This window comes from Notechis scutatus, chromosome 1 (genome assembly GCF_049901735.1).
Source record: "Notechis scutatus isolate UNSWTSFEM ecotype Mainland chromosome 1, rNotScu1.2, whole genome shotgun sequence".
Lineage (NCBI taxonomy): Eukaryota > Metazoa > Chordata > Lepidosauria > Squamata > Elapidae > Notechis > Notechis scutatus.
In genome coordinates, this window is record NC_142009.1 from 292,542,286 (window position 1) to 292,569,216 (window position 26,931).

Consider the following 26,931-nt stretch of genomic DNA (forward strand, 5'->3'; position numbering starts at 1 on the left):
ATTTTGCTGCTGAAATGTTAACAGGGTTGTTCTATCTTCATACTGGGGATTTGTCTTCTGTCATAAGAGAACAGAAACCCACAAACTAATCCAGTGGGTACTGACATGCTCAGGCACAGAATGCAACTGAAGGGAAAATTGGACACAGAGGAAAAGGGGGATAAGAAATGAAATAGCCTGCAAAAAAAGCTTGACTGGATGACTGAAATCCTTAGCAGTCCACATTGCAAAAACCTGCTTGCTGGTTTTTTGGTTTTTTTTAATGAGTAGAAATATGGTACGTTGCTCTTTAAACTTTCTTCCTTCCAGGCAGTGGCCAAACAATAGACATGCTATTATTCTATGTGCTGCTGCTATTTCCATTATTATCAGGTATGGCTCCCTCGAAAAAGTCAAGCAGTTCATTGCAGCAACACAGATGGATCAGCCAAATTGCTCATAGGATGTTTACACCAACATGTGCCTCTGAAGGACATTGAGGCTCTGATGGCTACTTTGTGCTGGGAAGCTTCCAACTGGAGGCATTTTCTAACAGTGCCCAAGCTGCTCATACTTCTACACCGTCTTCCCAGTGGGCACACAGTATTTCCATGTCTTATTTATCAATGCTCATCTCTTCACGTTCTTTCATCTGAGCTAGAAACTCTTGGGGAATGGAGGCTGATTTGCAAGTTATTTCTAGCTATGCTACTCCCCCACTTCCTAACTCTTATCTCCCAAACACCGAGACTGCCGGTGAGTGATCTGGTATAAGATTTTTAAAAAAACAGCTGAGGGGCGGTGGCACGTATAAAACCCCACCCCCTTTGGATGACTAAGCCCTGAGGCTTGCCAAATAATTTCAGGCTCCTCTAAATAACACTTCCTAATGATCTAAATCAATTCATGTTCAAGACAGGAGCGGCTTCTGCCTGGCATGGAAGCAGCTGCTCTGCTTTAGTGGAAGACTCTATTTACACCAGCCAAAAATAAAATGCACTCATACTCAGTATATACATTTACTACATTTAATATATATCTGTCCCCTGAACAACTGTGCTGGAGTATTTACAGTGACGTGGATGGCAGCGAAAAATGTCCCTCTTTCTTTAGGCTTAGTTTCTTTCCTCTTGTCAGCTGAGCTCTCTTGCCATTTGGCCTAGAGAAGCAACAGTGCAAACAGTCTTCTGAATCCACAGAATAAAAGAAATCACCTTGTTTTCTTTATTAAACCTACATGCCACCCATCTCCCCTACAGGCAGCTCAAGGGGACTTATTTTATTAAATAAATCTCAGGTCAGTGGGATTCAGATTTAGGACACAATAGAATAACAGAGTTGGAGGGGACCTTGATGCTCAGGCAGGAGACCCTATACCAGGGGTGTCAAACTCGCGATGACACATCGCTGTCAGGTGACGTATCACAACTTTTTTCTCCTTTGCTAAACGGGGTGGGGGTGGCCAGCGTGTGATGCATCCGACCTGCAGGCTGTAAGTTACCCTGCCCTATACCATTCCAGACAAATGATTGTCCAATCTCTTCTTTAAAACTTCCAGTGTTGGAGCAACTTCTGGAGGCCAGTTGTTCCACTGGGTAATTGTTCTAACCTTGTTTTTTTTCACAAGAGCCACAACTAGATGTAAAGGACAGGCTCATGGGGCGCTTGCACACAGCCATCACTTTAACCCACTCACCACTACTTCTTCTCCCTGATCTGCAGGAATCTTCATTTTTCCATCCTTGTAATCTTCAGCCCTCCACATCAGCTGGCCAGCACTTTCTCCAACACACCAATGTTGTGATTTGCTCAGTGCCAGTAATTGTTTTGGTATAGAAAACAGTGAAGTCATAGCTAGCACCTCATGCCTTTGACCTCAACTTAAGGGAGAGCGTAGTGATGAGTTTTAAAAAGCACAGTGAAATGTTGGTGAGCCTGCATGGCACCTCATCTGAGAAGGGAGGCAAAGAGACAAGGAAGGAGAGGAGACCGGAAGAGCAGAGTTCTCACCACCTGGAAACCACCCACTTCGCAGCTCCGGTGTGAACGCTACAGAACTGGTCTCACGCCCTTCCCTCTGTGTGGCAGCTGAGGTAGAAGAGCTGCAGAAATCTGATGATGCAGTGTGAACGCTATGGGGAGGCCTTCCCCTCAGCAGCCCAAAGTAGCTCCGGTATGCAGAGGGGAAAAAATGTTGTTTTTAGCAGTTGGGAATCAAGAGACACCCATGCAGATCTCTTGCCAATCACCCAAAAATCTACCAATGAATTTTAGTCTTCTGCCCTTCCTGATTGTAAATTGGATTGCAGAAATGCCTTTGCTAGTTGTCTGTGGAAAAGCAAAGAAACTGTATTCATGTATTAGTTTTATTCACTGTGCCTTTTCTCCTTTATTTTCTTCAAGGCATCAAGGTTGTGGATAAGATTCTCCTTTAAATCTTGAAAATAAGGATGCAGTACATTCGGCTGATAGATAATGACTGATTTAAGATCATCCAGCCAATTGGCTGAGTCTTGGAACCTGGCTGTTCCGGGATGTGCTATTTATACAATCTTCCAGCTTAGTGTCTCTAAAGATATTGAGACTACAGTTCCTACAATTCTCAATATGCCTTTGGGAATGGCCTGAAAAAATATGACAGAAGGAATCCTATGATGGGTTATGTGTGTATTCCCTCTCTCTCTCTCTCCCTCCCTCCCTCTCTTGCAGAAAATTCTAAGGCTAGCTTGCAGCCAAATGAGAAAAATCTCCCCGTGTGATATAGCTAAATGACCAAATGAAGAGATCTTGCAGGCTGGATTTACAACCCCTGGCTAAATCAGTTTTATCCAGAATTTTCTGCAAGGAATAAAAGGCATTCCCTGGATAAGCAGAGTGGAATTAGATGGCACAGAGCTTCAGCTGCTGTAGCATGCCAGCCCATAACCTTTCTTTTGCATATAGCAAGGAATTACCCTTAGATGCAAAGCAAATAAAAAAATAAAGCAGACATACTCAGCCAAAGATCATCTTGGAGCCATTCCAGTATTTTGCTCTCCATATTAATGGAGGAGAAAGGAGGAAAGTCTCGCCTTAATAGCCAGAAATCAATATATAAGATTCAGTCTAGCTGCTATGATAGAGTAGCACTGGTGGCTCAGAGAGGCTAGACAGAAAGAACATTCTGTTTCTAATTCAAGCTTATCCTTCCTTTGCAGAGTCAAAGCAAGGTTAAGCCAGACTCTAAGAGATTTAAGGGAGTTGTATTTTTATCCCGTATCAAACATCGTTTGCCTTACCCCTTTTAGCACCAGATTAGTTTTACAATTTAAGCTTGCCCACAAGCCCCTCCTGTTCTCTGCCCTGCCCTCCCCTCCCCCCTTGGGGGAAAGACAGCTGTTACTAGTGAGGAGGTTATATTTGTGGTGCCCGGCCTCCTCTCCTCTCTATCATTTCCCGCCAGGGGCCAACTGAAGGGTAGACATCTCCACAGAGACCCAGCCACCAGGAATTCAGAAGATCAAAGCCTTCAGCAACATCTGATTTTTAAAAAAGGAGGAAAGATAGAAAGGGAAGAATGTTCAAGTAGGAAATTGGGTGAAAAGAATTGAACCAACAAGTCAGGCATTGGGGCATCTATTATGGCAGCAGTTTCTACCAAAGTAGCTTTTACTAATAAGGACACTTTTCTAAAATGACTTCATTGTGGAACATCTAAGGCAGAGGTCCCCAAACTTGGCAACTTTAAGACTTCTGGACTTCAACTCCCAGAATTCTCCAGCCAGCTGGAGAAAATAATACATAAATATCAGAGTATACCCACCCACTCAGTGTGAAAGAGCCAGTTTGGCCTAGTGGTTAAGGCCCAAGGCTAGAAACCTGGAGACCGTGAGTTGCAGTCCCACCTTAGGCCCGAAGCCAGCTGGGAGACCTTTGGCCAGTCACTCTCTATCAGCCCTGGGAAGAAGGCAAGGGCAAACCACTTCTGAAATCTTGCTAAGAAAATTGCAGAGACTTGTCCATGCAGTTGCCAGGAGTCAACACTGACTGGAAGGCACAATAATATATACATTGAGTGTATAGAGAAGATGATCCAGGCCCCTATTGGTGCTCACTAGGGTTTCTCTGAAGAAAACCCTCAATCAGAGACCTTCTCTATACTGTACTTGTATTCGTTTAAATGTGCATAGAAGCCAAAGAAGAGCAGAAAAGGTACGAACAGGTCTGGATAAGGAACACAGGCTTCAGCTGAATCATGGCAAGATTGAGGGGGTTTGGATTTGGGGGGCCTGCCAGTTCTCAAACGATGCCATTTCTGCGTGGGGTGGGACACAGGCCTAGTGTGCAATCTGAGGTACCTGCAGTGGTGAATTAAAGCTCACTGGTGCCCTAAGCACTGACAAATCTTGGTGCCCCCCACCCCCCTTTGAACATACTGTATAAACAAAGCTATATTCTCAACGTTGTGGTTTTCCCTTTGGGCCTCGTGCTTAGTCTGCTTAATGGTTAATACACCACTGGGTGCCTGTGTGTATTTCTACATCGTCCATCTCTCTCAACAAGGTTTTCCTGAACTCACAACCACTGCTCCAAGAGCAATTGTGGCTAGGAGAGCATTTTCACAACTTTACGTTGTGTGTCAATTGTGCTTATTTGGGGGGCTCTGCCCTCAGTTACTCATGTCCTAGTCACCACCAGATCGGACTGTTGTAATGCATTCTATATGGGGCTACCCTTGAAGAGCATCCCTTGAACAGTATCCAGAAGCTTCAACTGGTGCAGATTGTAGTGATGCAGGCAGTTGTATGTGTATCTACACTAGCACATGACACACTTTTGGTCTGCAAGTTGTATTGGTTGCCGGTTTGCTTCAATGCAAGGCGCCAGTTTTAACCCTTCATGACATGGGACCGGGTTACCTGAGGAACTGCCTCTTCCCAAATATAATTTCTGGTCCCATCAGATCTGGTAGAGAAGGCAGGTTGCAGGTCCCATCTGCTAGGGAGTTACACTCAGCAGCTCCCAGGACAGCCCTTCAGTGCCATGGCCTTGGCCTTACGGAAGAACATTGTCCCTCACGCCCCAGAAGTGAGGTTAGCTTCCTCCCTGTTGATAGTCAGGGTGTTCTTCAAGACCTGGTTAGATCATCAGGCCTGGGAGTCCCAGGAGATGGGTGAAATTTTAGATGGCTCCCATATTAGTTAATATTCTGTTTCTCTTGCGCCTTGTGGTTTTACATTTTAATAACGACTGTTTTAATATTTTAATAATGGTTGTTTTTATACATTTTATCGTTTTAACTAATGGTTGTACGCTGCCCTGAGTTGCTTTTTTGCATAATGGGCAGCCATGCAAATTTGCTAAACAAATAAAAACTGGACTCTTGAGAGTTGAAGTCCACGTAGCTCAGAGTTGCCAAGTTCGAGAAACACTGTCCTAAATTGTACACATCCTGTCGCCGTCTCTCCCCACACGTCTTTTGCTGATCAGCTTGACACAGTTAATGAGTGTTATGCAGCAACAGCTGCAGACAGTTTCCCATCAGTCTATTTTTGGTGCAACAAGCTCTGGTTGTATGTGTGTGTGTGAGCGTGTGCGCGCCAGCCAGGCTGCATATATATTTAACTTCAGATGCTTTAATTCAAAGAGGTCAGGAAATACGAGCAATGAAGGCTCTTATTGTAGAAGGCAGGAATGCACTGAAATGTTGACATTGTCAGGCAAGGGGCCCCAGGGGGCAGTGGAAGGTACTGCTGACCTCACTGCATTGCACTTGCTTTTTCCTGCCCCCAGAGAAGCCAGCACTATAGCCAGTAACCCTTTCATGCCCAGAAGCCTTCTCTTTCAGAATACAGCACCCCTCCCTCTTTCTCTCTTGTTTTACAGGCAGAATTATCTTCAGAGCATCTCTGCTGTTTATGGGGAAGAGTCTTTTAAGCCCGTTAGTAGGAGATGGCCGCCTTTGTGGGAAAACTACCAGGTGCTCTGCTTTTAGAACTACCAATTCTTTGTCTTCTATTTATACTAGGTAGGGATTCAAAAATTTTTTACTTCCGGTTCTGTGGGTGTGGCTTGGTGGATGTGGCTGGGGAAGGATACTGCAAAATCCCCATTCCCTCCCCACCCCACTAACCCGCTTTCCAGCTCCGTTCTCCTGTGCAGGGCAACCAAAGAAGACCCAGCCAACCAGCTGGGACTTGGGAGGCAGAGAAGAGATGGGGGTGGGGCCAGTCAGAGGCGGTACTTGCCGGTTCTCCGAACTACTCAAAATTTCCACTGCTGGTTCTCCAGAACTGGTCAGAACCTGCTGAATACCACCTCTGATAGGGATCCAACAATTTGTCTAATTCAGCTTTCCCCTTGTCGTTGTATTGGGCCGAGTTAAAGCTCTATCCACCCTTTTTGGACGGTTAGGAAACTGTAGTAGCATGAAGTTTGCTGGGCTTGTTGTTGCTTCCTATCCTGTTTCTATTGCATCATTCAAATCATCGTTGAATGGTGTTATCTTGATTATGTGTGTACTGTGCAGGCTATGCAAAACAATTGGTTGAGTCTGACTTTCCCTTTTTAGCTCATCACCAGCCAGCGGGGAATAATATCTGCCAGTCACTGTGTAGTAGCAAGAACGGGATAGTTTTCCTGGAAGACTGCACTCCTCCTCTGTGTTTCTACATCCCCTTTTGGCCCTACCCAAGTTAAATGATAACAGAAACAAACCAGAGTGATAAAGATAACAGTCGTGAGCAGCACTCAACAACTGACTTCCTCTTTGGGGCCTTTGGGCCATAAATACAATTGAAAAACCTATTTCGAGATTCTTTCAGGTTTTTTGCTCCAAAAGTGATGGTCAGAAGCAGAATTCCAGGCCGGTATAGAAAGCTCTTTGCTACCATCTTGTGGCCATCCAGACATTGGCAGCCCAGACTCAGTGAGCCTCTTTGATAGGGGATAGTCCAGCTCTCTCATTCTACTCTTATAATCTCGCAGCTTTGCACTAAGCCAATAATGGGGATGGATTTTAAACTCATGCAACATGGCTGGTGGAACAGTGTAATGTTCTTGCACAGTTCTGCTCTGACCAGAAGCTCCAGTCACACGGCTCCCACACTTAGCAATTTACAGAAAGAACAGCAGAAGTTGACTATCAGAGCTAGTCAGGGACATGAGTTGGAGGGAGGGGTGTCCTACACCAGCCTGAATGGCCAATAAGTGCCTCCCTGGTCCAACCCATTGCATACTGCCTACGACATTTGGTTCCAATGTAAGGACTAGAGAAGTCACAGATTTAATGTATTTTCCAGTAGTTTTTTTTTTTTTACTGTGTGCTTAAAGGAGGAAACACTACCTTAATATCACAGTAAAGCAATGGCATGCGGACCAGAAGTGGTATTCAGCAGGTTCTGACCAGTTTTGGAGAACCGGTAGCGAAAATTTTGCATAATTTAGAGAACCGGCAAATACCACCTCTGACTGGCATCTATTCTCTGCCTCCCGAGTCCCAGCTGATCAGCTGGGTCTTCTTTTGTTGCCCTGCACAGGAGAATGGAGCTGGAAAGCAGGTTAGTGGGGTGGGAAGGGAATGGGATTTTGCAGTAACCTTCCCCTGCCACGCCCACCAAACCACACCCACCAAGCCACGCCCACAGAACCGGTAGTAAAAAAAAATTGAATCCCATCACTGATGGGGACACAGTAGAACAAAGATGTTACCAGCACGTGTTTGGGCCATGGCTAGATGCAAAGGGGGAAAGCCTATATTTGTTAAACCAAAATATACTCCAGCTTATTTTAGACTGTTTTAAAAACTCCTCCTGTGTGATTGTTTATTGGCTTCCCATAGGCACAAACAATAGAGAGTGTTGTGTGAACATAGTCAACTACTAGTAAACCATAGGCAAGATAGTAATGGATTTTGTGTAAATATAGCCTCAGAATGTCCAGTTGGTACTGCTGAATGGCCGGGGATTCTGGGAGTTGTAGTCATAGTATAGTGAGGGCTAACCTTTTCCACGTTGCGTGCCCAAAGTGCGTGCATGTGCCTGCACCCATGATGCAATGCGCACGTGACTTCCCCACCCCCTGCGCATGAGCGCACGTCTCCCACACGTACGTCTCCCCACGCACATGCACAGCAGATACCTGACAATCAGCTGGCTGGTGGGGGGGCACGCACATGCACAGTGGGGCTCTTCCAGGCAACCTCCCGCGTGCCAGTAGAAGTGGCTCTGCAGGCCACTTCCAGCACACATGCCAAAGGTTCACCATCACGGTCCTAGTAGATCCTGGGAGCAAGAAGTTGGCAAAGACTAATTGTGTAGTAGTAGAACATAAAATTGTAGAGACTATTTGTTGTATTGTCATACAGTAACATGAAGACACTGATACGTTACATCTAAATAAGTTTCTCATGGAGACAAGTTCTACAATGATTAAGCCTGTCCTATATGACAATCTGATTTTTATTTGATTCTAATAGCCACATTAAAAATAAAACTTTCTATCACTGTTGACACTTGTTTTAATAATAACCCCAGACATTCCTGCACTGCCATCATTTCAACCTACCAATCCTTCAAAAGCAGTTTGAAATCTTCATTATTACTGATCTTAAAAGCACTAAGAATATCACTGCTTCCTCCAATAACAGTAGAGTGCCAAGAATGGAGTTCAATCAATGTTCTTTGTCTTCTTTGTCCATTTTTAGACTACTAAGACTTCATTTCCCTGGTGATTTCCGAAAGTTTCTAAACTGTTCCAAATGAAGGAGTGTTGCAAAGCGACTGCTTTCCTTCAGCTACATTTCATAGCAAATCCCCAAATGGGAAACAGACTTCCCATAAAGTCTGCAAAGCCACAGCCTTTTTAAATGAAATATTGTCTTCAGTGCAAGTCTTAGTGTGCTAAGGGATCAAAATAAATCAACACAACTGCCAAGCCAGTAGGTTAGATCATACTGGTGCAGTGCTGGTTTTAGACTAGTATACAGTAAGAACCACATGCAGAACTGCTCAAAGTTAGATATTTGCTTATAAACTTATATTGCCTTGGGTGATCATTATCATTCCACTAAATCTAGTTACCCAGCGCTGAGTTATTACCACATTTCTACGAAATCCTTGATTGGGCGGATCACTCTTGTGCCTCATTTCAGGGAGAAAAAAGAGCAGCCGGATATGAAAAAGGAGCTACAAAAAACCATAGGCCTGACATACATCACCTTTCTCGGAGGCAGCAGCAGCAGAACAGTCAGAGAAAACAAAAACAAAGCATGTGCTTTCTGACCAAGGATTTAACATTCAATACTGTAGTGGTTTCTGAGTATTTCCTAGTCATTTCGTCATTCTCACTTGACTCCTGGCTTCCAGTAAGAGCCAGCTGCACCCTGCCTTAGTAGCTGGGTTTTGAATTGAATCAGAATGTATTCATTCATTTTGATTATATACTCCCTGGGGTCTGAAGAACAAAAGTTGGTAACTTGTTTCACAAGGCCATAAATGCTGTAAACCATTCGGCAATGAGCCTCTCTTCTGCAGGGCTCAAATGGATGAAGCTCTATGGGTATCTGCCAATGCTTGATAAAGAAAAATGGATTGATGAATGAAGAATGTTTTATAGCGGGGGGGTGTCAAACTCGCGACAACACATTGTCATGTGACATATCGCAACTCTCCCCTTCGCTAAAACAGTGGGCATGGGCAGCGCATGACACAGCAGGCCCGCAGGCCACGAGTTTGACACCCCTGTTTGACAGTATGATGATAAGTTAAGGAAGCCCGCTATGAAATTTGTTAAGAAATATTAAACAACATTAAGGTGATGAGAAAGACTCGCCAACTGCAGAATGCAAGGTTTCCTACAACGGGGGTCCAGGTAGTCCTTAACTTACAACAACAGTTCATTTAGTGACCGTTCAAAGTTACAACGGCACTTTAAAAAGTGATTTATGATTGTTTTTCACACTTATGACCATTGTAGCATCCCCATGGTCACATGATCAAAATTCAGATGCTTGGAAATTGACTCATATTTATGATGATGTCCAGTAGTGGAATCCTATCTCAGTTGCTACTGGTTTGGTGGGTGATCACGCCCGCACACGCCCCTTACACGCCCACACCTAACAAGCCAATCAGCTGAGAGGATGAAGAAACGAAAAGCTAGGAGCGACCCTCCCTCCCATGCACTTTTCGGTCTTTTATCCTCTCAGCTGATCAGAGGCTTTTTTTTAACTACCCGTTGGGCTGAACCGGTAGTGATTTTTACTACCAGTTCGCTTGAACCGGGCTGAACTGGTAGCACACCACCACGGAGGGTGTCCCAGGGTAATGTGATCTCCTTTTGTGACTTTCTGACAAGCAAAGTCAATGGGGAAGCCAGATTCACTTAACAACCACGTTACTAACTTAACAAATGCAATGATTCACTTAACAATTGTGGCAAGAAAAGTCATAAAATGGGAGAAAACTTACTTAACAAATGTTTCACTTAACAACATAAATTTTGGGCTCAGTTGTGGTTGTAATTTGAGGACTATCTGTATATGATTCTTCTGCTAATAGAGGCCAGACAATGCTTTATGAGGACCGGTGGATAGGTTTTTATCCCCTGCAACATTGTTCCTATGTGGAGTGTTCTAATAATTGACAAAGCAATTATTATCATTTAGTTCATTCCGGTCAGTTTTGACTCCTAGTGACAGCCTGACAAAGTTTTTCAAAAGTGGTTTGCCCTTGACTTCTTCCTGGGGTTGAGAGAGAATGACTGACATAAGGATATCTAGCTGGCCTTATTCCTAAAACAGGGTTAGAACTCATGGTAACCGAATTTCTAGTCTGGTACTTTAACCACTGCACCAAATTGGCTCTCTGTTAGCTCTACCTTTGGTATTTTCTCTGTCCTGTTAAATAAAATTTGCTCCATATATTCCATTACCCATCAACATCCTTTGAACATAATCTATCTACATAGAATCTGACCAGTGGTGGGTTTAAAAAAAAAAATTCCTACCAGTTTGGAGAGCTTGCTTCACACATGCATGCGCAGGGCTCAAACATCACCCTCTGTATCAACGCTGGTGAGCTGTGCAGGCCTGCCTAACATGTATGCCAAATGCACGAAAAGGGCTCAGAGACCGCCGTCTTTATCAATTATGGTGAGCTGTGCTGTTTTTTAACTCAGCTGAGGAGTGGCAATCTGTTCTGCCATGCAAATCAGCTGAACTAATAAACAACAGAATATACGAGAGGTGAGAGGCAAGAGCGGGGGCAGATTGCCGGGGCCAGCTAGTTGTGGTATTTGCCGGTTCTCTGAACCAGTTAAAATTTTTGCTACTGGTCTGCCAGAACTGGTCAGAACCAACTGAATACCACTTCTGAATCTACATCATTACTGACACTATTGATATTATAGATACTGATTTTAGGCTCCAATGTTCAAAAATCTTTAATATTTCCAATGTTATGACATTTTAATTATTTTTAAGTCCCAGGTAACCAACACCAAAAGCAGACATATTTTTCCCCTTCTACTTAGAATTCTTCAATCTCCTCTAATGTCCAATATCTAAAATCATAAAGTTGATCTCCGAACAACTTTTCAAATTTGTTGTTCCGAAGGCCTATAATAGCTTTAAGACAATTTTAGAAAATGATTAGAAAGTGAGGCTTGCAAACTTAGTGCCTTTTAAAAGATTTTGCTATGGTTATGAGCAAGATGACTAATCTCTTCATTTCCCAGACCTGTGGAACGTCACTGTCCTGCAGTTTCCTCATGAGAAGCAGCCGTCCGGAGCACACATTGGGTGATCTCCCATCCTCTCCATATTTGGAGAAAAGAAAATCAAAAGAACCAGTTTACTCTCCAATTCTTTAGGCTTTGCTACAGGTATGAGCTCTGCATTTGCAGGGTATGCCATGCCTTCCCAGGAAGTCTCAAGTCAAGCTTGATTTCCAATAAACTATTCAACTGCCTTTGTAACTAGATGGAAGTGATTTACAATTGACTTCACTTGGGGTATTTTTTCACCTTTCTAGTCTAGTCTACAACTCGGCAATTTTCTAGCTTTCTTAGTTCAAATACCCTATTTAACTTCACTAGCTAAGTATTACCATTTGAACTGTGTAATTCACTGAGGGCAAGAGTATTTGGGCTATGTAAGGCAGGGGTCCCCAACCACCGGGCCCCGGACCGGGACCGGTCTGTGGATCATTTTCTACCGGGCCGCCGGTTTGCTGGGCGCCGCCATCTTGTTTCGACAGAAAGTGCTTCCGGATGAGCTTTTCCGGTTGGAAAGCGGCGTTTGGGTCCTGAAGGAATCCACGCGCCTTAGTTTCATTGAAGGGGGGGCGGCTTCGAACGAAGAGCCATCCCGATGGTGGAGGAGATCAAAAAAGCACAAAAAAGGTACAAAGGAGGAGTTGAAGGTGGCGGGGAGAAGCGGGGGATGGCTGGCTGGCTGGTCGCTCGGCTCGCCTTGCCTTGTCATGTGTGCTGATGCCGGTACCGGGCCGCGGATCATTTTCTGATGCCGGTAACGGGCCGTGGCACAAAAAAGGTTGGGGGCCACTGATGTAAGGTACTACATCTTCTCAAAGTCTTAGTATCATGAAGACACCTCCCTCTCCTTGTATTTATGCAGGAGAGCATAGACAGAGATGATTCTCCCATGGGATTGTTGTCAGACCAAAGCAACCTTCTCTTTAAGATTCTGTCTTTTGGCAGTAGCACAGTGTGACCAACATTGTGAAACTAAAGCTGGAAGCTGACTTTTATAGTAACAAAATTTTAATTGAATTTAATTTTTAAAAAATCTTATTTTTCATTTGAAGTGGCCTATATTTTGCCAGGGTTTTGACAATACTCATTTTCTCATAGTTTCTTTGGACAAACAAGCTAAAAGGTAAGGAGTAAGTAGTGTAGATTGTCCTGTGCACAGATCTGGTGAGTAATATAGCAATATGTACAGTATACCATGCAAATCTATCCCAGGTGAAGTAAGGATAGGGATCCAGCAGAGCAAAGAAGTGCAGAGCAGACAGACATGATCTCATCTTGTGTACAACTAGAAGAATGGGTCCAATCTTCCACAGTTCATAATTCCTGATTGTAGCTCTCAATGACAGGAATAAGTCACATATATATCTAATGTGAACCAAAAACTTACATCCTTAATGCATCCTTGCATACCATTCATCTTCTACAATCAGGAAGTACAAGTGGATGCAATAATGACATGCAATTATTTTTTACTTCCAACTGGAATATCTACATGGGTTGAGATTCATCTGAGGTACAGTGTTCGAGAGCCAGTGTTGTGTCATGCATGTGGGATTAAACATGGGGCCACCCAGGTTCTTGTCCACCCTCAGCCCCAGAAGCTCACTGGGTGAATCAGTCTCTTCCAGCCCAACCTATCTCAGGCTTGTTAATATGGGAGAAAAGGAGAATAGAGTATTGATATGTTGCCTTGGGTTCCTTCATTAAAAAGGTGAGATACTTACTGTATAAATAAAAGTCAAAGGCTCTTAGTTAGTAGCAGAATAACTGCTTTGCATACAGAAAATCCAGAATTCAATGTTTGATATCCCTCCATTGGATTAAGAATGACACCAATGTGAAAGTTTGGATAGCTGTTTCTGGTTACTATAGACAATAACATCTTGGAAGACTAATAATCCGCTACCAGGTAGCTGTTTAGGTTCTGCTGCATTACTACCATGAAAATATGCACAGCTATCATATTATCTCAATATGATATATTAAATTCCCCATTAAAATAGTCTAGCAGAAAATCAGAGTACCAACGGGTTAGTTGACGGCATTTATCTGATTGATCTGCTTAACTCTATAAAGCTTTCTATGATCCCAAGCAAGATCTAATTCTATTTTTAGGCACACTAGACTGGGAAATCCCTACCTTATACACAAAATTAGTGCATGATGACGCCAGTGTATACGTAGTGAACGTAGTGAACTTATACACCACAGGAAATAGATGAGTGGAAAAAGAGGCCATACTTTGAAGATTTCCTGGTAGGTTTGTCACACTAGATTAGAGATAATGGAGTCCTCCACCCCTCTCTCCCACCTTCCTTCCTTTTTAAAAAGCCACAATTTTTAAAAGGCTTCTTAGCCCAATTTGTTTTTGCTGCTTTTTGAAATTTAATCATTTGTAGAGCATAACACGTGCCTTAAGCAAAGACTGGGAATGTCTTATTCAGAGATATTTCGATTTAGGTTGTGAATACATACCAACAAACACATACACAATGCTAAACCTAGATCTGGTGTAATATCCTCACCAGCTCAAGGTTGACTCAGCCTTCCATCCTACTGAGGTTGATAAAATGAGGACCCAAATTGTTGGAGGGCAATATGCTGACTCTGTAAACCTCTTAAAGAGGACTGTAAAACACTGGGAAGCGGTATATAAAAGTCTAAGTGCTATTGCTAATAAGGTGAAATTAGAATGAGGAGGGCTACTTTTTCACTGCTCTAGTGCTCTTCTCATGGCTGTCGCACCATTTCTGCTTCCAATATATATTTGCCTCCTCTGCCTGGAAAAAGAAACCATTAAAGAGAGGATGGCAATCTAAACTTCAGGCAAGGAATGAACGGGGAAGAATTCCAGAAAGTGAACTTATGGATCATGGCAAGGGGGGCCAGTCCTTGATAACTGGCTCATTTACTGTTTAGGGGGAGGTTGGCCTTGGGCCCCCAAAAAGATTTATCTTGGAGATAAGTCAGGATCAGCAAATTTCATGCTGGCCTAATTTTCCACCAAGTTAAGGATGGGTAGATGTCCCTTAACTCAGCAGCAGGGAAAGGTCTTAGACTAGCGTTTATCAGGACCAGCCTTCCTTTTGTGCCCAAGGACAAAATATGAAGCCTTGTTTCTTCTGTAATCAGAAACAAATTGAAAAGCAGATGGACCATATTTTAACACCAGTTACGCAAGAGGGTCCCCCCCAACACATGATCTGCCACATTACTTTTCCTAAGATAGGTCAGCCTGCTAGATCCCATTTTGAGAAAAGGAATTACTATTTATATATCAAACTTCTTAACAACCCATCTCCCTTGTAGAAGGGCTCTGTCTGAACAGTTTAGAAAAAAAAGAGGAGATGGGAATTTGGAAATGGAAGTAGAAGCCTGAAATGTGGTTGCTCTTCTGTTGCCTTTTGAGATTTGAGATTTTGAGACAGCATTGTCAAAAAGGCATTAAGAGTTGTAAATCTAATCTTATGAAGCTTCTCCTCTGGAAATATCAAATTGCTAACTAGGGCATTCAAAACCTTTGCTAGACCAATACAGCTCATCTGTCTGGAATCCGCACTGTATATCGGACATTAATACAATTGAGCGAGTCCAGAAGTATTTCACAAGAAGAGTACTACACTCCTCTGCTCGCAACAGAATACCCTATATCACCAGACTTGAAATTTTGGGCTTGGACAATCTTGAACTACACCGCCTATGGTTGGACTTAAGTGTAGTACACAAAATTATCTGCTACAATGTCCTACCAGTCAATGACTACTTCCGCTTCAACCGAACAATACAAGAGCACACAACAGATACAAACTCAATGTTAACCGCTCCAAACTTGATTGCAGAAAGTACAACTTCGGCAACAGAGTGGTCAATGCCTGGAATGCACTTCCTGACTCTGTTGTTACATCCTCAAACCCCCACTCCTTTAACCTCAAACTATCCACTATTGACCTCACCCCATTCCTAAGAGGTCTGTAAGGGGCATGCATAAGTGCACCATCGTCCCCATTTATTCGTACCTATTTCCTGTATTCTCACTCATGTTTATACTTATATCTATTATCTTGTAAGCGATTGACAAATAAAATAAATAAAAATAAAATTTGGAAGTGGGAAGCCTGAGATGTGGACACTCTTCTCTTGCCTTTTGTGATGCTCATTTTTTGCCTTCTCCCCTATTCAGTAAGTAAGCTTGACCTTGAGCATGCTGCTCAGCAGGCAGCAGGGTGGCAGGGAGAAATGAAGCCATAGTTGCAACACCTCCCCTCCCCCCACTTCATGAAGAATACCCCAAACTTCAGAATGAAATCTGATATCGGGCCATGTTCATCATTGTTAAACATCAATCTTCCCCAATCCAAAGATCTCCATCTCATCATCCCTCAGAAACCAGACTAGCTGGAATATTATTGAAGGCATAATCCCGCCTGTTTTGAAGCCATGCAATTGAGAAAGATTGAGGAAGAAAAAGCATCTAAGAAATCTTCAATGAAGATTAATTTTTTTAGGAAGAACTGTAGAATTTACTCAGTTTAGCTGGAATATTTGCAGGTCATCCATTCAACGATTTTGCAGGGAAGCTCACCCCCATTGTGCCCTGCCTCACCCTTTCTCCCTCCCCCAGAGCATGGCATGAATTCAAAGGCGAGAATATTTAGATGCTGGTGTGACAAAGGTACATGGAACAGTCCGAACTAAAGGAAGAAGTTGGGGGAGGGGCGAAAGAATCACACCTGTTCCACGGAGTTGCTGAGGACTCAAGCTAAACTCTTTGAAAGCTTTCAGCCTGAAAGCAAAGCAGAGCAACAAAAGAACATCAGCCAGCAAGTGGTAGGTTTTTGTAAAGCAACAACTGCAGTCAAATATCAACCTGGGCGCTTTGTGATTCGAAATGTTTACTGTGCTCCATTTCTGGACAAGGCATCCCCTTAGCCGCCTGTGCATTTCCTGACACAGATGAATAGCTACCAGAGGACATTTTGCAGGAATGAGTAGAAAAGGTTTGGTGTTTAAAAACTTTAGAATAGAAAAAGATGGTCTCAGTGGTGGATAAAACCCCAAGGCAGAGATCTAGGGCTCATGGCTGTTTGCTAGGATGGTCAAAAAAAGTCAAGATGGCAGCTGTGCTGTCCAGCCAGTTATAGTTAATAGGTAATTGGGATAGTTAGTTAGGAATTGGGACCTGTCCCCTTAAGGGAATGCATCATGGTAAATGTAGTTAATGTATCTTGTGGGAGGTTCCTTCACTCTTGCCTGAACCCAGCATCATGCTGGCATCTTACCTCCTTGCTCCTTGCTCCTTGCTCCTTCGATATGGGATGAGAGATTACCATCCTTTTACACCATAAAATCAGCTATGCAGAGAATTGGACATTGAGATGAATCTTGACTTAACTGTGAGTTATATTTGAGGATGCCTGATGAACCAATAAAGAGACTTTGTATGGATGCCTTTGTGGAGTTTAAATCTGTCTGCCTTAAATTCAGCTAGTAATTAAAGGACAGAACAGTAAAAGGATGGTAATCTCTCATCCCATATCCAAGGAGCAAGGAGGTGAGATGCCAGCACGATGCCATGCATTTGAAACTACAGTATATTGTTCTTTTAAAAGAGGCAGGATTTTGATTCTATGGTTACAATTTAAATCTTGACTTTTTAAAACCCCTCTCCTGCCCGCCCAATCATCCTTGCCAGGGCCTCGCACATCTGAACAAGGGGAAGGCAGGCACATGTTATGGCTAGCCAGGCAAGGGAGAGGATCAAGTGATGGCAGCACCGAACAAACTGGCCCAGCCTAACAGTTTCAAAGTGTTATTGAGAATTTGTATATATATAAATTTTTTATTTTATTTAAAATACATACATTCCATTCAGCTTCCATTCAAAGGTGTGTCGTCTGGTTACAAATGTCTTGTGCCATAACTAAACGTGTTATTGAGAATTGACCTGGCATATTTGATTTTTTTTCCTCAGCATTCTGCACATAGTATTTTGTAGGCTCAAAACACAACCCATTACAGTAGCTTTGTATGTGATCAAGGCACAAGACCCAGGATAAAGAAAAAATTGAATGTAATAAAGAACAAATTTATTTATTTATTTATTTATTTCTTCATTTATTTATTTATTTATTCTCTCTGATTCTCTCTCTGTGTGTGGGTGTGTGTTTGTGTGGGTGTGTGTTAAAAAAAAGTAGGGGAGTGTTAACTGGAATGCCCTTCCAGTCTCCTTGCATTCCAGAACTGTGTTTAGAAGAAGCTGGTACCTATGGCAACGGCTGAAAAGGAATATTACAGGCAAATTTTCTGAATCACAAGCTTTCTGCTCTATGTGCTTATTATGCACTTCCAGGCTCCATTAAACAGAACAGAATCATTTAAAAGTCAGCATGAAGTGCAAGCAAGACATTTAGAAACAGGTAAAACAGTTTTGGAGAAAAAAAGGTGTAGAATGAACGACCGTACACACCAGACGTGTTCAAATCTATTTTTGTCAAATCTTTCATCCAAAATACAGCAATATAAATCATAAACTACACCTGTAAATGGGGAAATAGTGCGGATATTCTGAGTGAGAATTGCAAACTAATCTATGTGCCTCCATTCACTTCCAGGTGAGGAAACCTTTCAATATGTAGATGTGGTTTAAATATCATAAATGAAAGTGAATATACGTGTCTCAGGATAATGTTGCAGCATCCAATCTGGGTTGCTCACTGAGACCAGAGGTTTTGTTTTCTGGGTTTTCAGACTCGTGCTGTAGTCCATCCTCAGGGAGCTTCTCTGTGTCATGCACAAATATCATGGCACAACTTTGGAATTTACAAAGAGTTTGACCCTGCTTTCAAAGAAACTTTAATTAATAAATTCATTACACTGCCTTCTGAAAGTGGTAACCAATATTGTTAAGGATTCCAAGGTACCAAAAGCAGAAGAGACAAGACATGATAGCAGTGTTCCAATATTTGAGAGGGTGCCACAAGAAAGGTGTGTGTGTGTGTGTGTGTGTGTGTGTGTGTGTGTGTGTGTGTGTGAACCTATTCTCCAAAGCACCTGAAGGTAGAACTAGAAGCAATGGATGAAAAGCAATCAAAGAGAGAACCAACCTAGAACTCCAGTAAGGTGAAATTTCCTGACAGTGAGAAAAATAATGGGATGACTTGTTTCCAGAAGTTGTTAGTGCTGGAGATTTTGAAGAAGAAATTGGAAAGCCATTTGTCTGAAATGGTATAGAATCTCCTGCTTGAGAAGAGGGTTGGACTAAAAGACGTCCAAAGTCCCCTTCCAATTCTGTTATTCTGTTAAAACATCTTCAGCATGGTACCGTCAAGCCAGCATAGCCAAAGAAATGAAGAATCCATATCTGGACACGCCTGTATGGAGAAACCAAGTGCAACCATTGGATGATTTTAGGGCTTCCATATCAGGTCTGCAAATGTTAGAACAGCCACTAAATGGCAGCTATTAATTTCCCCATATCTCTTTGCTGTCACCTACAAGTCCTCCAACTTTTATAGTCCAGATAGCTGTAGCCTTGGATAAGTTCACATATCATGTTAAGCGATAATATGATTTATTTTTACTTTAGTGTGATACATGAACCAGCCACTTTAATTTATGAACCAGAGTTTCTGGCCTATTATTTACATATGAATGAGACCACAAATGCTTTTTTAAAAAAAATCAAAATATAGCTAAAATAAACCTCAGTGCCTATTTGTTTACTCTTGACTGAAGTTAAAATTTTACCACATACAATAAAATCAGAAAGACAGTTGAGGAATGGAATAAAAAGCAGACTGATTAGATCATTTTTCCAGAATTTCAATAGCAAAGAATGAGAAACCAGCAATCAGTATGCATTCTCTACAGGAGAAGGAAATGAATATTATTGTAATCAAGATAATGTTTTTCTAATATAGAAAAAAATAAGGTCAATTAATTCTAAACCTTGGCTTAACCTCTTACAAAACAACACATATAATTTACATTTGTCTCTGAACAAGGGCATAGGATCTTGCATCCCACATGAGTGTGTGTTATCATCTTCTAATTTTAATTCTTGAAGGAAATGCTTCCTTAGTCGTGAAAGTAAAATATTATTCAAGGGTTGAACTAGCCAAGTTCAAAGTCATAACTGTTGGAAATCTTTATTTCCAGTAACAGTAGGGCTCTACCACAAGAGTAAATATCTGAAGACTTCATAAAGTCAGACCCCTTTCAGAATCTCTTTGAAGGACGCCATTGTTGATACTGAAACTGACAGACTATTTCATTCTGGAGAAATGAAGGGCTGAGTAAAATATAACTTCTGTTTCTATAAATAACTTTCTTTTTTAATGAAAATTATTTAAAATTTTGGAGTGGGGGGGTCTGGATTTCTTGCTTTTCATGTTATGAAAAAGCAATGTAATGTATTGATCATACTAGAATATATTTATGATATTTTCTCCCTCCCTCCTGGAGCTCCAAGTGGAGGTTAATGGAGTAGCATATGGTTATACAAATTACCTAATGAACCAAACAAGGTTGTAGGAGAGCCAAGCCCTTTGACAAGAACATAGTAGATCTCTGAAATTTAGAAGTAAGAGAAGTGGCACATTTTTAGAACTGATTTTGTTGTTAGTTGCAAAGTCGTGTCCGACCCATCGTGCCCCCATAGTTCCTGTCCTCTACCATCTTCTGGAGTCCATTTAAGCTCATGCCTACTGCTTCAGTGACTCCATCCAGCCACCTCATTCTCTGTCGTCCTCTTCTTCTATTGCCCTCAATCTTTCCCAGCTGATTAAAGATATTCAACTGATTAAGCATATGAATATTAATTCAAGAAGATAATAAACTATACACCAATTCATGTGCAAGAAACTAACCAATTGGGCTTTCTTTGATGGACAAGCAGGTCTACAACGAGAGAAGGCCCAGGCTCTCTGCCTCTAATTTTTCCTCTGCCCCCAACCCCAATTTGAAATACCCTTTAAAGGATCAGATAAGCTTTCCCTTACTTTTTCAGCTCCTTCCAATGTTTAGGCTGATTACAGGCCTGAGGGAAGGCACGTATAAATTACTTTAGACTCCTTTAGGGAACTCCAGCCAGGAGGAACTGTTCCTTCTAAACAATAATGCTGTCAAGACAGTGCTTTGAAAAAGAAATCCAGGACACAGATCATCCTAACAAATAGAAGAAATGCAGTATAACTGGCTTCATCTATGCTGAAGTGAAATTGTACACATTACAACAGAATAGACCATTTGAATTCCCTTTCTGTCCTTGAAGGCAACTCTGAACACAATTGTGTAAAACTGATAGTAGAATTTCTTGCCATTCTGATCAGGAAATAGGTGAAAAGTATAAAATATGCCTAGTTTGCATCAGATGGTAAACTTCAAAATGATTTCCCTGCACTTGAACTTTGACCTCAACCTCTAAAAGGATGGTAGGTGTGTCTCCTGGCCATCAAAAAGTAGTCTACCCCTCATGTAAAGGATGGGGTGAAAGAAATGGGTAAAGTATAGTAGGTACCGGAGAATAAAACAGGTCCAAGAGACAATTTGTAGAGACAGCATTATAGTAAAACTGGATGGCCATTAGGGGAGAGCCGTAGAGACAGGACTTTAAATGTTCTCAGTGCTTGAATTTGCTCCTGGTTGATTCTCAGGTTATTTCCCTAAAGCTCCCTATTGAGATCAAATTCTGAAAGATGGAGAAAGGCACATTTGATTCTGTCTAATTCCCAATTCTCTAAGTTCCAGGTCCATCTGTCAAATTCAACTCATGCACCAGAAATTTAGCCATAGCCTTTTCTATGATCCCCAGATGCTTCCAAATTCTGCTCCGCTGACCAGTTGTAATCATTAAGTGTGTGTGTGTGTGTTTGTAACTTTTACATACTTACATGCCCTGAGTTTCTATAATGTAGCCTGTCTACAGACTGGGAAGTTTAAAAAAAAACATCATGGAAGAAAGTACATGGCAAACCATTGCCACTTTGCCACCAACAACATGTCATTGACCTTATTGGGAGTTGCATTCAATGAAGGAAACTTACTTGAGTTAAAGTCTCTAGCATGTCACATTTTACTATAAAGACTCCTTCATCTGTGCACAGTGGAGCTTTCTGCCAGTCCCAGACACCAGCATTACATCATCCTGGATTTGCTGAAAGATTGGGCAGATATGCGCTGTGAAAAATCCTATAACTACACAATATTTAGTGTGCCATTTGTTTAGTTAGTCTATTCTTCTGTTTGCCTCCTCCGTTGCCCAAGCAAGATATTAAAGCGCCAGAGAATGAGAGAGAGAGAGAGAGAAGATAAGGCTACACAGATTTCCTGGCTGGGGCCTAAGAGAGGACTGGAAAAGGAGTTTTTGTTCCGCTGTGAGTGTTAGCGTCTCCTTTTCCACCATTTCCTGAAAACAAGGCCAGGGGAAAGAAAAATCACACAGACACAACGTTTTTTCCATTTGCAGAGTGAAGAGGGGAAAGTAATAGGCTTTGGGGGAGGAGAGGGAGGCATCAGATATCTGCTTAGTCTTCAGAGAAAGGAAAAATGCTCGGGCGCCTGATCTGCCATAAATTGCATCTGGTGGTTGGAGCTAGAGCAAGTTATTAAAGTGACTGCATTAAAGTCATAATTCAGCAGGTCAGCAGTGAGCCGACTCTGCAGTCTCTCTTCCATCATCCCTCCCAAACACATTTTCTGAAAGGGCTAAACTCCAGTGGCCTGAATCAGCTCTTACTGCAGTGCTTAATGACTTTTCTCTCCCTTAAGGGAACTGAAGCGGGGAAGGGAAGGGAGGGGAGCAGGGCCGTCTGCAGATGGCATCGTTTACATTCACTCACGAAAGGATGGTGCTGTCCATTCAGGATGAGCTGGGAGGAGGAGGAGGAGGAATTCCCCTATCCATATTTCATCCCCAATCTGGTCAGAAGAAGAAACTGCATTCAAAGCCCCCCCCCGATTTCAAAACGAATTCAATTTGACTTGGCTGAGGATGAAAAAGAGGACACAATACGTTGCTGAAAGGCTGCTGGTGTGGTGGGGAGAAATACCAGCAGTTGTGATTATTTGGATTATTAGAACCTCTTCAATTAGAGATTTTCAGAGCAGAGCTTTGTATAGCTGCCAGATGCTGTCTATGGCTTAAAACACTTGGCTGAAACAGTGTCAAAATTTGCAAGGAATCCAGGCAAATATATTCAATTTCAACGGAATTACTGGTATAACCAGAGGTCACGAAGGCTCAGCGGTTAAAGACACTGCTTGTCAAGACCTGAGCACCGTGCAATGGGGTAAGCTCCTGTTACTTTCCCCAGCTCCTGCCTACCTGGCAGTCCAAAAGCAGGCAAATGCAAGTAGATTAATAGGTACCACTTTGGTGGGAAAACAAAAAACCCACAGCAAGCAAAGGGTGAAGGAAGGGCAGAGCACTAACTAGCTGCCATTTTTGACATTCTGTCAGGGTATATTCATGAACTGGAATAGAGCTTGGGAACAAGGTCAGCAAATGAATAGGCATAGCAACTAAGTCAGCCAATGAGGACTGTTTGGAAACTGAAACTAGAAGTAGCCTAGGCTGAAAACTGAAACTAAAAGTAGCCTAGGCGTGGCTCTATATTAAGCTCTGCAGCTCTGAAGCTATGTTGAGCTCTGAGTCTGTCTATTGAAATGAAACTGCTTCTCTCCTCTGCTTGCCTGGTGAACTAAAGTGAAACTGATGTCTGTTTCTGAGCCGTTGAGTTTCTGATGAAGCTCTGAACTTGCAACATGTTTCTGTTTGAGTTTTCTCCATGTTGGAGAAATCTACAACTGGTTTGTAAAATTTACTTATTATGTTTATAAAGACGTTAAATGAAGCATCAGCTATCTGTGTTTATTTTTCTGGAGCTGAATTCACGCTGCAAAAACTCTGAATACATTCTCCCTTTTGGCCCATTAAAGGGATGACTGGATGACTCCCTGGGGGAAGATGGCATGCAGCAATGAGGACATTCGCAGGTGGCACAAAACTATTGTAGAAGGTCAGAGAAGTCTGAGCTGGTAACTATAGAAGTCTCTTGAGTCCTACAGCCCTTCAGTCAATTTCCCACTGCAGGCTGAGTGTTGCAAGGGAAGTGCTGGTTGCATAGTCGAAACAAGGGATTATAATTCACACAAAGCTCCCTGAAATATTCTTTTTCCCCCAGGCATATCTTCCTTTCTAAATTGCTTCTGCAAAGCTGTTTGCTAGAGAACTCTAAATGCTGCATTATGGTACTCCGCTATCTGGAAACAGCCTGAGTTACAAAATGTTCAGTAAAATTTCCAGAAAGGAGTGTGAGTTGGCCACAAATAACAGACACAACAACAAAACCTGAGTCCTGCCTGTACAATCAGCAGGAATCAGATCTGCCTGTCCAGGATTTGGGTTTGCTAATGGAATCAAAGGTCTAACATGTTGTTTACAAAAAGGAACTCCCTGCATCGTCAATTTACAATCCAATCTGACAAGAAAAGCAAGAAAGGGTAAAGAATGCAGGAGAAAAATATTGAGCAAGAATAATGACAATTAGCCAATTATGTGCAGCCAATTAGAATACTGCTAAGGATTTCTGATCAGAAATAAGTCCAGACTTACTCTGTGGTATGTTTGCAACTAAGATCTAGCATCCATGCTACTCCATGGAGAAGTAATTCTTAATACAGTCTTCCAAGTTTCACCCTCCAAATTATTCAGGGTTGTGTTCCAGACATACAGTAACACTGTCGGTCAGATCAAAGATGTGCATTACCAGTTAAAAACAGAATAGAAGGTTTAATCAGTGCAAACGCTGTGCAATATGGGTTTTTAGAGATGTCTTAAATGACATTTTCTTCTGGTCCAAATTGAAAGAAATGCAATACAAATACTGGTTATGTGTCCCGCCCCCCCCAAAAAATCACCAGTTTTAAAAGAATATTTGATTGCAAAGTGCTGTTTAAATAAAGTGCCAGCCGTCTGCTTGTCTGGTCTTTTATTGACTGTTGCAGAAATGCCTGCAGAGGCCGTGGGGAGTCAGAAGCTGGAGAGTGACGTGGGGGGGGGGGGGGGGGAAGAAAAACTCTTTGAGAACACCTTGCAAGACTCCAAGAAACGGACATGCAATTTCACAATTCCAAGGTTATCTCTCTCTCTCTCAGGCACTCCAAGGACGAATAGGCTGTCTCACAACCTGCTGGTTTGTAGTCCACCACTGAGAATGGAACTTTGTCTTTGAAATTGAGGGGGGTGCATTGGTGGGATTCAAATATTTTTACCACTGGTTCGGTGGGTGTGGCTTGGTGGGCGCGCTTTGCACGCATGCACACACTTTGTGCGCACACGTGTGCCCAGGGGTGGGATTCAAATTTTTTAACAACCGGTTCTGTGGGCGTGGCTTAGTTGATGGGCGTGGCTTGGTGGTCATGTGACTGGGTGGACGTGGCTATATATTCATTAATCACCTATCCATTAAATGTTATTGGCTGGGTGTGGCCATCTCAATATCACTCACATTGAGGCACGCATCTCCTCACCTGGCCTCTGTTGACTGTGGGGATGTTGCAACCATCATAAGTGTGAAAAATGGTCATAAGTCACTTTTTTCAGTGCCATTGTAACTTTGAATGGTCACTCCACACAAGCAAAGTACCAGCAAAGGAGGGGGGGAAAACTCCAGAGACGTTCCTGAGACAGGAAGTCTAGTCCTTCCAAAAATGTAATAAGGGTTAACAGAGAGGCAGTTTCTGTAAGCAACACCAGAATGCTTCCTTCCTGCCTTCCTTACAGGATTAGGCCAGTAATTTCTTCTAACAATCGGTTCTCCGAACTGCTTAGAATGTTAATAACTGGTTTTAGCGAATAGGTGCGAACTGGTAGAATCCCACCCCTGCGTGTGCACACTTTGCGCAGGCGCAGAGCCATTCTAACTCACGTCCTGCAAGCTTGCATGATCCAGGTCACTTCAGCAGCTGCCGTGCGGCACTCTTCTGTGCCACCCAAAGCAGCTGCGCTTCAAATTCAGAGGATAAAAGGTGAGTATGGGAGCCCGGGCGGGCAGGTGGGCCCAACAGCAGAGTGGCAGCGAGAACTGGTTCAGTCTCTGTTGCTCATCGCTGCTACCAGCTCGGCTGAACTGGGCAGAACCAGTAGAATACTACCATTGAAGAGGTGGGGTGTTGAAAACTACCACAGTGGAAACCTCCTGAAGAAAGACTATCCAAGCAATAGCACTTCTTCCTGTGCCCGGGACTCAACCTTTATCGGAATGCCCTGTTGACTAATGGGGGGCAGGTGGAGGGGCAGGAAGGAGGTCACGCCCACCCAGCAACTATCCTTTCACTTAGCAGGTGACACTGGACTCAAATATAGGGTGAATTTGGATGGCATTCAAACACACAGTAAGAATTAGGAAGAAATAAAGAATACTTTATATAAGGGATAGGCAAAAGCAGGGGTGGGATTCTACCGGTTCTGTCCACTTCTGTAGAAGTGGCTGCTCTGAAAAGCAGCAAACAGAGAGCATACATAGAACCGGTTCTATGTCTGCTGCTGTTTTGGCCCACCTGCCCACCCGGGCTCTTACCTGACCTTTATTTCCTGCGTTTTCAACCGCAGCTGCTTTGTGTGACACAGCTGCGGTTGAAAAAGCAGGAAACAAGGGCTTTTCCAACCGCTGTGCACCCGCGCACAGCGCTGCTCAGCTGTCCAGGCAGCTAGATGAAGACAATATACATGCGCGCAAAATGTAAAATCACCAAACCGGTAGTTACACCAGTCAGATCCCACCCCTGGACAAAAGGTTTGTGGTGGGAACACACTTTTTAATCCTTTCTTTCCATTGGAGGCATGATAGTAGGTAGAATGTGGCACGGTGGACAGGATTTAGGGCCATTTTAATGCAGGGGCGGGGGGGCTTTGCAATTATAACATAGGTGTGTTAAGACTACTGGTGGCTTAACATACTGATATTGTTCTCCCACCATTTTGTTTGGAAGTTGGGGCGGGGGTCGGTCCTCCTGCTCTAGATAAACCAGAAAGAAAACTGTTAGTAGGAGGAAATCTGTCACGCATGCAATTCCAGGAATGTAAGCTGGTGTAGATAATTTTTTTCTGAAATATAGCATGAGAAGGCAGCATAGAAATTTAACTGTAAATAAACAATTACAGAAAATGTTTCAACAATTACATCTTTTTGTAAAGAA

The 26,931-nt window shown here is 42.7% G+C and overlaps 1 long non-coding RNA gene across 1 annotated transcript in view; it reads right to left on the bottom strand.

The window, feature by feature from the left end:
* The window catches only part of LOC148133433 (uncharacterized), a 106,333-nt gene extending 81,731 nt beyond the window's left edge, over positions 1-24,602 (bottom strand). The window contains exon 1 of the long non-coding RNA XR_015746804.1: positions 24,347-24,602. This is a non-coding gene — a long non-coding RNA (uncharacterized LOC148133433). The remainder of the gene's footprint in view (positions 1-24,346) is intronic.
* Between the last annotated feature and the right edge of the window lie 2,329 nt (positions 24,603-26,931).